Source organism: Bombus huntii, unplaced genomic scaffold (assembly GCF_024542735.1).
Source record: "Bombus huntii isolate Logan2020A unplaced genomic scaffold, iyBomHunt1.1 ctg00000178.1, whole genome shotgun sequence".
Taxonomy (NCBI): domain Eukaryota; kingdom Metazoa; phylum Arthropoda; class Insecta; order Hymenoptera; family Apidae; genus Bombus; species Bombus huntii.
This window is the reverse complement of record NW_026099415.1, coordinates 1-10,436: the sequence shown is the minus strand read 5'-3', so window position 1 is coordinate 10,436 and position 10,436 is coordinate 1. Positions and strand designations below refer to the sequence as shown.

At 45.8% G+C, this 10,436-nt stretch overlaps 2 non-coding genes across 2 annotated transcripts; both read left to right on the top strand.

Annotated features, from left to right (window-relative positions):
• The first annotated feature begins 3,581 nt into the window (after positions 1–3,581).
• On the top strand, positions 3,582–5,504 carry LOC126877507 (small subunit ribosomal RNA). Its single transcript, XR_007695080.1, has one exon. It is a non-coding gene; the product is annotated as a small subunit ribosomal RNA (ribosomal RNA).
• A 2,799-nt stretch (positions 5,505–8,303) lies between these two features.
• Positions 8,304–8,458, top strand: LOC126877500 (5.8S ribosomal RNA). The gene has a single exon (XR_007695076.1). It is a non-coding gene; the product is annotated as a 5.8S ribosomal RNA (ribosomal RNA).
• The last annotated feature ends 1,978 nt before the right edge of the window (positions 8,459–10,436 follow it).

Below are 10,436 nucleotides of genomic sequence, written 5' to 3'. Positions count from 1 at the left end.
ATTAATGGTTTATTTCCGTCCGAGAACGATTTTTAAAAACGGACCTATGCGGCCGGTCGTTCGTACTTAGAAAATTTTCGGACCGAACACTCTTTTTCGATTAATTCGTTAAAAAGCGTTATAACGTACGAATATTTTTCAAGAAATCGTTATAACTCGATAAAATACGTCGGGATTAAGCGTTTATATCGTCGGCAGACGGATATAAAAACGTTTGGACCGACACGACCGGTCGTTGGAACATAGAAAAATTCCGAGCCGGTACGTTGGGACTTAGAAAAATTCCGAGGGCGAAAAAGTTTTTTCGAGTTTATTCGTTAAAAAGCGTTACAAGGTATGAATTTTTTTGCATAAATCGACGTAACTCGACGAAATACGTCGGGATTAATGGTTTATTTCCGTCCGAGAACGATTTTTAAAAACGGACCTATGCGGCCGGTCGTTCGTACTTAGAAAATTTTCGGACCGAACACTCTTTTTCGATTAATTCGTTAAAAAGCGTTATAACGTACGAATATTTTTCAAGAAATCGTTATAACTCGATAAAATACGTCGGGATTAAGCGTTTATATCGTCGGCAGACGGATATAAAAACGTTTGGACCGACACGACCGGTCGTTGGAACATAGAAAAATTCCGAGCCGGTACGTTGGGACTTAGAAAAATTCCGAGGGCGAAAAAGTTTTTTCGAGTTTATTCGTTAAAAAGCGTTACAAGGTATGAATTTTTTTGCATAAATCGACGTAACTCGACGAAATACGTCGGGATTAATGGTTTATTTCCGTCCGAGAACGATTTTTAAAAACGGACCTATGCGGCCGGTCGTTCGTACTTAGAAAATTTTCGGACCGAACACTCTTTTTCGATTAATTCGTTAAAAAGCGTTATAACGTACGAATATTTTTCAAGAAATCGTTATAACTCGATAAAATACGTCGGGATTAAGCGTTTATATCGTCGGCAGACGGATATAAAAACGTTTGGACCGACACGACCGGTCGTTGGAACATAGAAAAATTCCGAGCCGGTACGTTGGGACTTAGAAAAATTCCGAGGGCGAAAAAGTTTTTTCGAGTTTATTCGTTAAAAAGCGTTACAAGGTATGAATTTTTTTGCATAAATCGACGTAACTCGACGAAATACGTCGGGATTAATGGTTTATTTCCGTCCGAGAACGATTTTTAAAAACGGACCTATGCGGCCGGTCGTTCGTACTTAGAAAATTTTCGGACCGAACACTCTTTTTCGATTAATTCGTTAAAAAGCGTTATAACGTACGAATATTTTTCAAGAAATCGTTATAACTCGATAAAATACGTCGGGATTAAGCGTTTATATCGTCGGCAGACGGATATAAAAACGTTTGGACCGACACGACCGGTCGTTGGAACATAGAAAAATTCCGAGCCGGTACGTTGGGACTTAGAAAAATTCCGAGGGCGAAAAAGTTTTTTCGAGTTTATTCGTTAAAAAGCGTTACAAGGTATGAATTTTTTTGCATAAATCGACGTAACTCGACGAAATACGTCGGGATTAATGGTTTATTTCCGTCCGAGAACGATTTTTAAAAACGGACCTATGCGGCCGGTCGTTCGTACTTAGAAAATTTTCGGACCGAACACTCTTTTTCGATTAATTCGTTAAAAAGCGTTATAACGTACGAATATTTTTCAAGAAATCGTTATAACTCGATAAAATACGTCGGGATTAAGCGTTTATATCGTCGGCAGACGGATATAAAAACGTTTGGACCGACACGACCGGTCGTTGGAACATAGAAAAATTCCGAGCCGGTACGTTGGGACTTAGAAAAATTCCGAGGGCGAAAAAGTTTTTTCGAGTTTATTCGTTAAAAAGCGTTACAAGGTATGAATTTTTTTGCATAAATCGACGTAACTCGACGAAATACGTCGGGATTAATGGTTTATTTCCGTCCGAGAACGATTTTTAAAAACGGACCTATGCGGCCGGTCGTTCGTACTTAGAAAATTTTCGGACCGAACACTCTTTTTCGATTAATTCGTTAAAAAGCGTTATAACGTACGAATATTTTTCAAGAAATCGTTATAACTCGATAAAATACGTCGGGATTAAGCGTTTATATCGTCGGCAGACGGATATAAAAACGTTTGGACCGACACGACCGGTCGTTGGAACATAGAAAAATTCCGAGCCGGTACGTTGGGACTTAGAAAAATTCCGAGGGCGAAAAAGTTTTTTCGAGTTTATTCGTTAAAAAGCGTTACAAGGTATAAATTTTTTTACGGGAATCGTTCTATCTCTATTAAATACGTCGGGATTAAACATTTTTATCGATTTTTTCAAAAAATTAGCGTTCGTCGAACTGACACGACTGGGATATTTTTCTAATTTTTTCGTTAATTAACGTTACAAGGTATATATTTTTTTGCATATTTCTACTTATTTTAACGTATTGTAATTGATTATAAACTTATTTTTTGTCCGTATTCGATAAAAGAGTATGTTTACTGATGCAATTTTTCGGTGAAAAAAAAAATTAATTTTTTGGTAAAAATGCATTTCTATTATGTTAATAAAACGTCTGGTAATGTATTTCGATGGTTGGATATTGGCTTTGTATAGTAGTGATCGAGCGTTCGCGAGACTAAGTTCCAGCGTCCCTTCCGAACGGTACGTTGCTACGGAGGTTTTGCACCGTAAGCGCGCGGCCGCTAGCCCGGCCGGCGCCGGCCTTCCGGCTGGCGCTTTCGTATCTATAAGAGAGACGTCGAGCCGGACGGTTCGGTCGGAACAGCGTTGAGCGCGTGGCTATTCTACGGCCTCGGTTGAGAATTCAGTCACCGCTCCTCGAGTCTTAGTGTATTTTACGCTATTTCTCGACTGTTCCTCCGTTCTCGTTCTGGTTTTTTCTCTACACTGCTGCGCCGCGGGTCGCTGTCCTGGACGTAATGACCAAATATCGTGGCAAGGTTCCCCTGAGTCGGGAAGCTGGTGACCTGTGTGTACGTATTCTAACAAAAATTGTTAGATGCGTGTGTGCTTGTACTAACTGAGCATCGATTCATTCAAAAGAGTATAACCGTCTGCTTTCTATAAAAACTTCTGCTTTCGCAGAAGTATCCGATGAGGCGGTAGGAGCGTACTATCTTTGCGTAGTATGTCTTCTGCCGAAAATGTTCTACCGATTGAAAGAATATTCTTACGGTATGTCCAGCGCGACGCACTGGGATACGCGCTTGTTCGTTCAGCGTGAGGTGCGTATACGTGCTTTACCGCTAAGATATTCTAATAAGTCTTTTTACACGAAGACAGCATTATGGAAATGTTCCTTTAGAAGTACGATTCTAAACATTTTATATAAGACTATGAGAAAGAGAGAGAGAGAAGAGAGGAGGTGGAGTTGAGAATTACAAAGTGGCTGCGAGCGGCGTTCGAAGATTATTACTGAACTATGGGTGTATCTCGAACGTCGCTAGGAGATATATTTTATAGATATATCTATCTTAAGAACGAAAAGTCTCGTCGTACGGTGCTTACGTCCCACCTACGACACGAAGAGAACTTAAACGAAATTTATAAGAATTGTTATACGAATAAGATCCCTGGTTGATCCTGCCAGTAGTCATATGCTTGTCTCAAAGATTAAGCCATGCATGTCTCAGTACATGCCGCATTAAGGTGAAACCGCGAATGGCTCATTAAATCAGTTATGGTTTCTTAGATCATACCTACATTTACTTGGATAACTGTGGTAATTCTAGAGCTAATACATGCAAACAGATTCCGACCAGAGATGGTAGGAATGCTTTTATTAGATCAAAACCAATCGGTGGCGGATGGCTCGTCTGTCCGTCCATCGTTTGTTTTGGTGACTCTGAATAACTTTGTGCTGATCGCATGGTCATCTAGCACCGGCGACGCATCTTTCAAATGTCTGCCTTATCAACTGTCGATGGTAGGTTCTGCGCCTACCATGGTTGTAACGGGTAACGGGGAATCAGGGTTCGATTCCGGAGAGGGAGCCTGAGAAACAGCTACCACATCCAAGGAAGGCAGCAGGCGCGCAAATTACCCACTCCCGGCACGGGGAGGTAGTGACGAAAAATAACGATACGGGACTCATCCGAGGCCCCGTAATCGGAATGAGTACACTTTAAATCCTTTAACGAGGACCAATTGGAGGGCAAGTCTGGTGCCAGCAGCCGCGGTAATTCCAGCTCCAATAGCGTATATTAAAGTTGTTGCGGTTAAAAAGCTCGTAGTTGAATCTGTGTGTCACAGTGTCGGTTCACCGCTCGCGGTGTTTAACTGGCATTATGTGGTACGTCCTATCGGTGGGCTTAGCTCCTCGCGGGCGGTCCAACTAATATCCCATCGCGGTGCTCTTCACTGAGTGTCGAGGTGGGCCGATACGTTTACTTTGAACAAATTAGAGTGCTTAAAGCAGGCTACCTTCGCCTGAATACTGTGTGCATGGAATAATGGAATAGGACCTCGGTTCTATTTTGTTGGTTTTCGGAGCCCCGAGGTAATGATTAATAGGGACAGATGGGGGCATTCGTATTGCGACGTTAGAGGTGAAATTCTTGGATCGTCGCAAGACGGACAGAAGCGAAAGCATTTGCCAAAAATGTTTTCATTAATCAAGAACGAAAGTTAGAGGTTCGAAGGCGATCAGATACCGCCCTAGTTCTAACCATAAACGATGCCAGCCAGCGATCCGCCGAAGTTCCTCCGATGACTCGGCGGGCAGCTTCCGGGAAACCAAAGCTTTTGGGTTCCGGGGGAAGTATGGTTGCAAAGCTGAAACTTAAAGGAATTGACGGAAGGGCACCACCAGGAGTGGAGCCTGCGGCTTAATTTGACTCAACACGGGAAACCTCACCAGGCCCGGACACCGGAAGGATTGACAGATTGATAGCTCTTTCTTGATTCGGTGGGTGGTGGTGCATGGCCGTTCTTAGTTGGTGGAGCGATTTGTCTGGTTAATTCCGATAACGAACGAGACTCTAGCCTGCTAAATAGACGTAACTTATGGTATCTCGAAGGCCCCCGGCTTCGGTCGGTGGGTTTTTACTACCAACGTACAAACAAATCTTCTTAGAGGAACAGGCGGCTTCTAGCCGCACGAGATTGAGCAATAACAGGTCTGTGATGCCCTTAGATGTTCTGGGCCGCACGCGCGCTACACTGAAGGAATCAGCGTGTTTTCCCTGGCCGAAAGGCCCGGGTAACCCGCTGAACCTCCTTCGTGCTAGGGATTGGGGCTTGCAATTATTCCCCATGAACGAGGAATTCCCAGTAAGCGCGAGTCATAAGCTCGCGTTGATTACGTCCCTGCCCTTTGTACACACCGCCCGTCGCTACTACCGATTGAATGATTTAGTGAGGTCTTCGGACTGGTGCGCGGCCAATGTGATAAGCATTGCCGATGTTACCGGGAAGATGACCAAACTTGATCATTTAGAGGAAGTAAAAGTCGTAACAAGGTTTCCGTAGGTGAACCTGCGGAAGGATCATTAACGATACGATACCAAAAGAATTTGACTTGAACACATATAAAAACTATGAAATATATATCACAATGGTCGGTAAGGAGCCGTACTCCTCCTGTATCGACGAAAGTATATACGACGTATTAACAAGCTATATACTTTAACAAACGAAAACGCCAGGGAGCTTGGCAACCTCCGTTGGCACGAATAGAAATATTCTTAAGGAGGAGACGACCCTCCAGCTACGGAATTATACGAAGAGAAGGTGGCACTCTCTCTCGATCATCGGGATGAAGAGATATATATATACAAGTATAAAAACGAAATGCGAATGAAACTTATTCGAGGCGCCTGCGTGAGGTCGTAAACAGAAAGACCCGCCGTCTCCGAATAAAACATATAACATATAATATATATATATATATATGAAATTCTAATAAAAGGGAACTCTAGCTTCGAAAGAGCCAACAAAAGTTAAGGCTCGATATCAAACGAAAAAATTACGATGGAAACCAGGTGTAAAGAGAAATGCAGTCGTGGCGCCTGCGAGAGGCCGTACACAGAAAGACCCGCCGTCACGATCTCGTATTTCGTATTTGCATCGTGGAAACCGTACAAACGAAATATAAAAGTCCATGCAAACTAATAAGAAAATCTCTAAAGTGCCTCGTGTCGGAGTGATCATGCTCGCCTATTCTCTTCTATGTTTCGTGGTCTGTGTTGCGTTTGTTCTCCTCCTAGCAACGGGACATATCGAAGACTCCTCTTTGGGATCGAACGAAGCGTCTAGAACGAGTCGACGAGAGCGAAAGAACTTGTAGCGAGTCGCGCAGAGCGAAAGGATACCGATATACATCTTCGAAGGTTCTCTTCGAAGATCCATGGATACCTTCTGCGTCGACTTCTCTCGTCTCTTTCATCGAAACTCTCGTCGTTCTCGAAACGTGCTTCCTACCCAAAGGGCGTGTGCTCTTCGTATGTCGTTTCGTTCGAAATAACGAAACCACGTGTAACATACTCGTGGATCGGGTAACCTAGAACGAAGACGCATCGCGTGGATGTTGGCCCGCTATGCGACGATGACCGATGATGATGATGATGATGATATGATGATGATGATGATGTCGATGTCGACGACGACGACGATGAAGACGATGTGTAGCAACGATTCGTAACTAGTCTAGCCGAAGTTCGTTCAGAGGGGAACGCCGCCGGCTTCGAAGCCTCGATGTCGTGAGTCGGACACCCGTGCCGTCGCTAGAGTTTTTCAAACTCTGCTTCTGGATATTGGGACGAAAGACCGCTCGAGGACGACGACAGCCGTGCGTGCGTATCCCATCGAATTTTTTTTACACCACCTGAACGAGACTAAAGTTTCGTCTAGTTGATCGTCTACCGTCGCATAATGTATATTATATACCGTTCAGAGGGGACCGGCTGTCTATCCTCGTTGTCGTGAGTCGGACACCCGTGCCGTCGCTAGAGTTTTTCAAACTCTGCTTCTGGATATCGGGACGAAAGACCGCGCGAGGACGACGGATGCGAGTCCCATCGAATTTTTGACTTACACACTACCTGAACGAGACTTAAAGTTTCATATAATATACCGTTCAGAGGGGACCGGCTGTCTTTCCTCGTTGTCGTGAGTCGGACACCCGTGCCGTCGCTAGAGTTTTTCAAACTCTGCTTCTGGATATCGGGACGAAAGACCGCGCGAGGACGACGGATGCGAGTCCCATCGAATTTTTGATTTACACACTACCTGAACGAGACTTAAAGTTTCATCCAGTTTGTCGTCTATCATCTCATATATAATATACCGTTCAGAGGGGACCGGCTGTCTATCCTCGTTGTCGTGAGTCGGACACCCGTGCCGTCGCTAGAGTTTTTCAAACTCTGCTTCTGGATGTTGGGACGAAAGACCGCGCGAGGACGATGGATGCGTGTCCCATCGAATTTTTGATTTACAAGACACACACTACCTGAACGAGACTAAAGTTTCATCGAGTTTATCGTCGCATAACCCGTTCGGAGGGGACCGGCTGTCTATCCTCGTTGTCGTGAGTCGGACACCCGTGCCGTCGCTAGAGTTTTTCAAACTCTGCTTCTGGATATCGGGACGAAAGACCGCGCGAGGACGATGGCTGCGAGTCCCATCGAATTTTTGTTTTTTTTTTTTTTTTAAAGAAAAAACACCACCCGAACGGAGATGTGTTCTATCTTTCGTCGATTTTTCATGCTTTCAGTCGGTCGCGTGGTCGCCATCCGTTCGGAGGGGATCGCCGGCTTCGAAACCTCGATGTCGTGAGTCGGACACCCGTGCCGTCGCTAGAGTTTTTCAAACTCTGCTTCTGGATATTGGGACGAAAGACCGCTCGAGGCGGACGGCCGCGCGAATCCCATCGAATCTTTACTATCACCCGAACGATGGAGAGATGCACGCGCGCTGTTTCTTGAATAATTGGACGAGAGAGTAGAATCAAACACATATATAACATGGGCTAGCCACCGTGCTTACTCGTTCGCGAGATCGTGTGCTGTACAGAGGATTCAGAATCGGGTGTATATATCCCCGTCGTTTCCTGACGAACGGAGCTTCGATCTCGATGGTTGTTATATATCATAATGTACTTTACGCCCGGCCGGCGAACGCGCGTATCTTCGCGCGTTCGTCGTTTTCTTTTTTTTTCGAACGTTTTTGTGTCGTCAATCCTATGGCGACTTCTGCGCGTTCGATTCCCGTTGGTCGAACGTGACGGAACTCGGCTTCGCTAGAACCGAGAAGAGTACATTTGAGTATTGAACTGTTGTAAATTTATAAAAGATTACCCTGAACGGTGGATCACTTGGCTCGTGGGTCGATGAAGAACGCAGCTAATTGCGCGTCAACGTGTGAACTGCAGGACACATGAACATCGACATTTCGAACGCACATTGCGGTCCACGGATACAATTCCTGGACCACGCCTGGCTGAGGGTTGCTCACGTAAACCTAAGACTGCTTGCGTTGCGTATCGTTACTCTCCGTATCTGTCTCTCTCTGTCCCTTCTTGCCTTAACAACCCGCCGTCGTTCTTCTTTATATAAGAGAACGTTTCAGAGTCGGACGAAGGTACAAGAACGAGGATACGAATAAGAGCGGACGGAGAGAACATACGCGACGTACGAGCGATTGTTGGACGCTCGTCGGCGTTCGTCGCGGTCGTGCAGAGACCGTGCAAGTCGTACGCATGCTCGATATATAATCTATCGTGTTCACGGGAGACTACGAAACTCTACCTCTGTCTCTCTCTGTCCCTTCTTGCCTTGACAACCCGCCGTCGTTCTTCTTAAAAATTATAAGAGAACGTTTCAGAGTCGGACGAAGGTATACGAAGGGATACGAATAAGAGCGGAGAGAACCGGTCACGGACCTGCGTGAGTGCTCGCGGCGTCGTGAGTCGTCCTTACGAGGGCGACCGCCCGCTTATGCACCGCTTCGTGTATCGGTTATCGAACGTATATACTCGTAGTGTTCTCCTCGTGACCGATTTTTTTTTTCATATCAGGCGATATATGCTACGTTTGCCGGTGTTCGACGCACGAAGGTCCGCGCCCCCGACGTCGTCTTAAAAGAATATTATATTTGGCGAGACTGAGAGAGAAAGCAAATATGGGAACTCGGTCGAGAGAGGAGAGAAGAGAGAACCAAAAAAAAAAACCTAAACTCGATGGCGTGCGAAACTTTGCCATAATCTACCGTCTTTTCTTAAGACTCTCGTACAGCCCCAGGGATCGAATGCCCACTCCGTCTCTTCGCGAAAGCGACTGACAACAACGAGGACCGTCGCATCGATGGGTCGTCGTTGCGTTTTACACGCTCTGTGCTTTTTTACAAGCCCCGAAAGTATCAGCCGTAGATCCGGGAACGCACACGCGAGATTTCTTCGAGCGCTCTGACGACTTAGGGAGGTATGATCCCCAGCGTCGCGCGGAGATCGGAGAGTACACGTACTCGTATCGGGACGAATTTTCCCCGTCGTCGTGTATCTCTCTGCCCGCGCGCCTGGCTCCCGAAAAGCCACGTTCGTCGGAAATCTTACATATTATATATGTAACGCGTGTGCGAACTAGCGTGTGTCTAAGATCGGCTATACACGGGTGCTGCTGTAACTACAAGCTCGAGGTGTTTTCCGCAGCGTTTCTGTACCCGAGGAAGATGCGCATGTGAGTCCGTTACGAAGTTGTTCGTACGGTCGTCGTCGTCGGAGAGATCGTAGACGAGGAAGAAGACGATCCCCTTTGGCGAGGCTCGAGAAAAAAACTTTGAGAGAGACGAGGTATACACGCGCGTACGACTATGTCGTGCGCGCGTGTGATTTTTTTTTTATGGCAATTCGACGCTTCGAGAATAGAGAAAAGAGAGTGTTGGTCATCCCATGCCTCTTCGTCGTCTATCGCTGGACCGCGCATCCTAACGTCGCGCCGGTCGTCCAGTCCCCGAACACACACACCCACCCGACGGTACGTCTCGCTCGCTTTTTCACTTGCGTGAGTTCCCGTACCGGGAACCGCTGGAATCGTCGAGAGAAGAGAAACGGCTGTAGGAGAAAAAGAGGACGGACGTTAAAAACCGGACGATCGTTACACGGATGTCTTGCGTGAGTCTTAGCTCGAACATGATACGACGAACGAAGTTTGGCACTTTGGCGAGATGCATAAAACGCTCGTACATACATACATACATATATATTGTATATCGAATAGAGAGTGTTCTCCTTCTATTCGAATTTTTTTTCTCTTTGAGGCGATTTTCGCACAGAGAAATACACACACACACACCACCTTCTCTCGCACCGAATCTTTCCGAGCTTTCGTTTTCTACGAGTCTACGCAAAACACGACACGAACGAATTTTCGTTTCGCGTCGTGACGTTGAAGCGACCTCAGAGTAGGCGAGATCACCCGCTGAATTTAAGC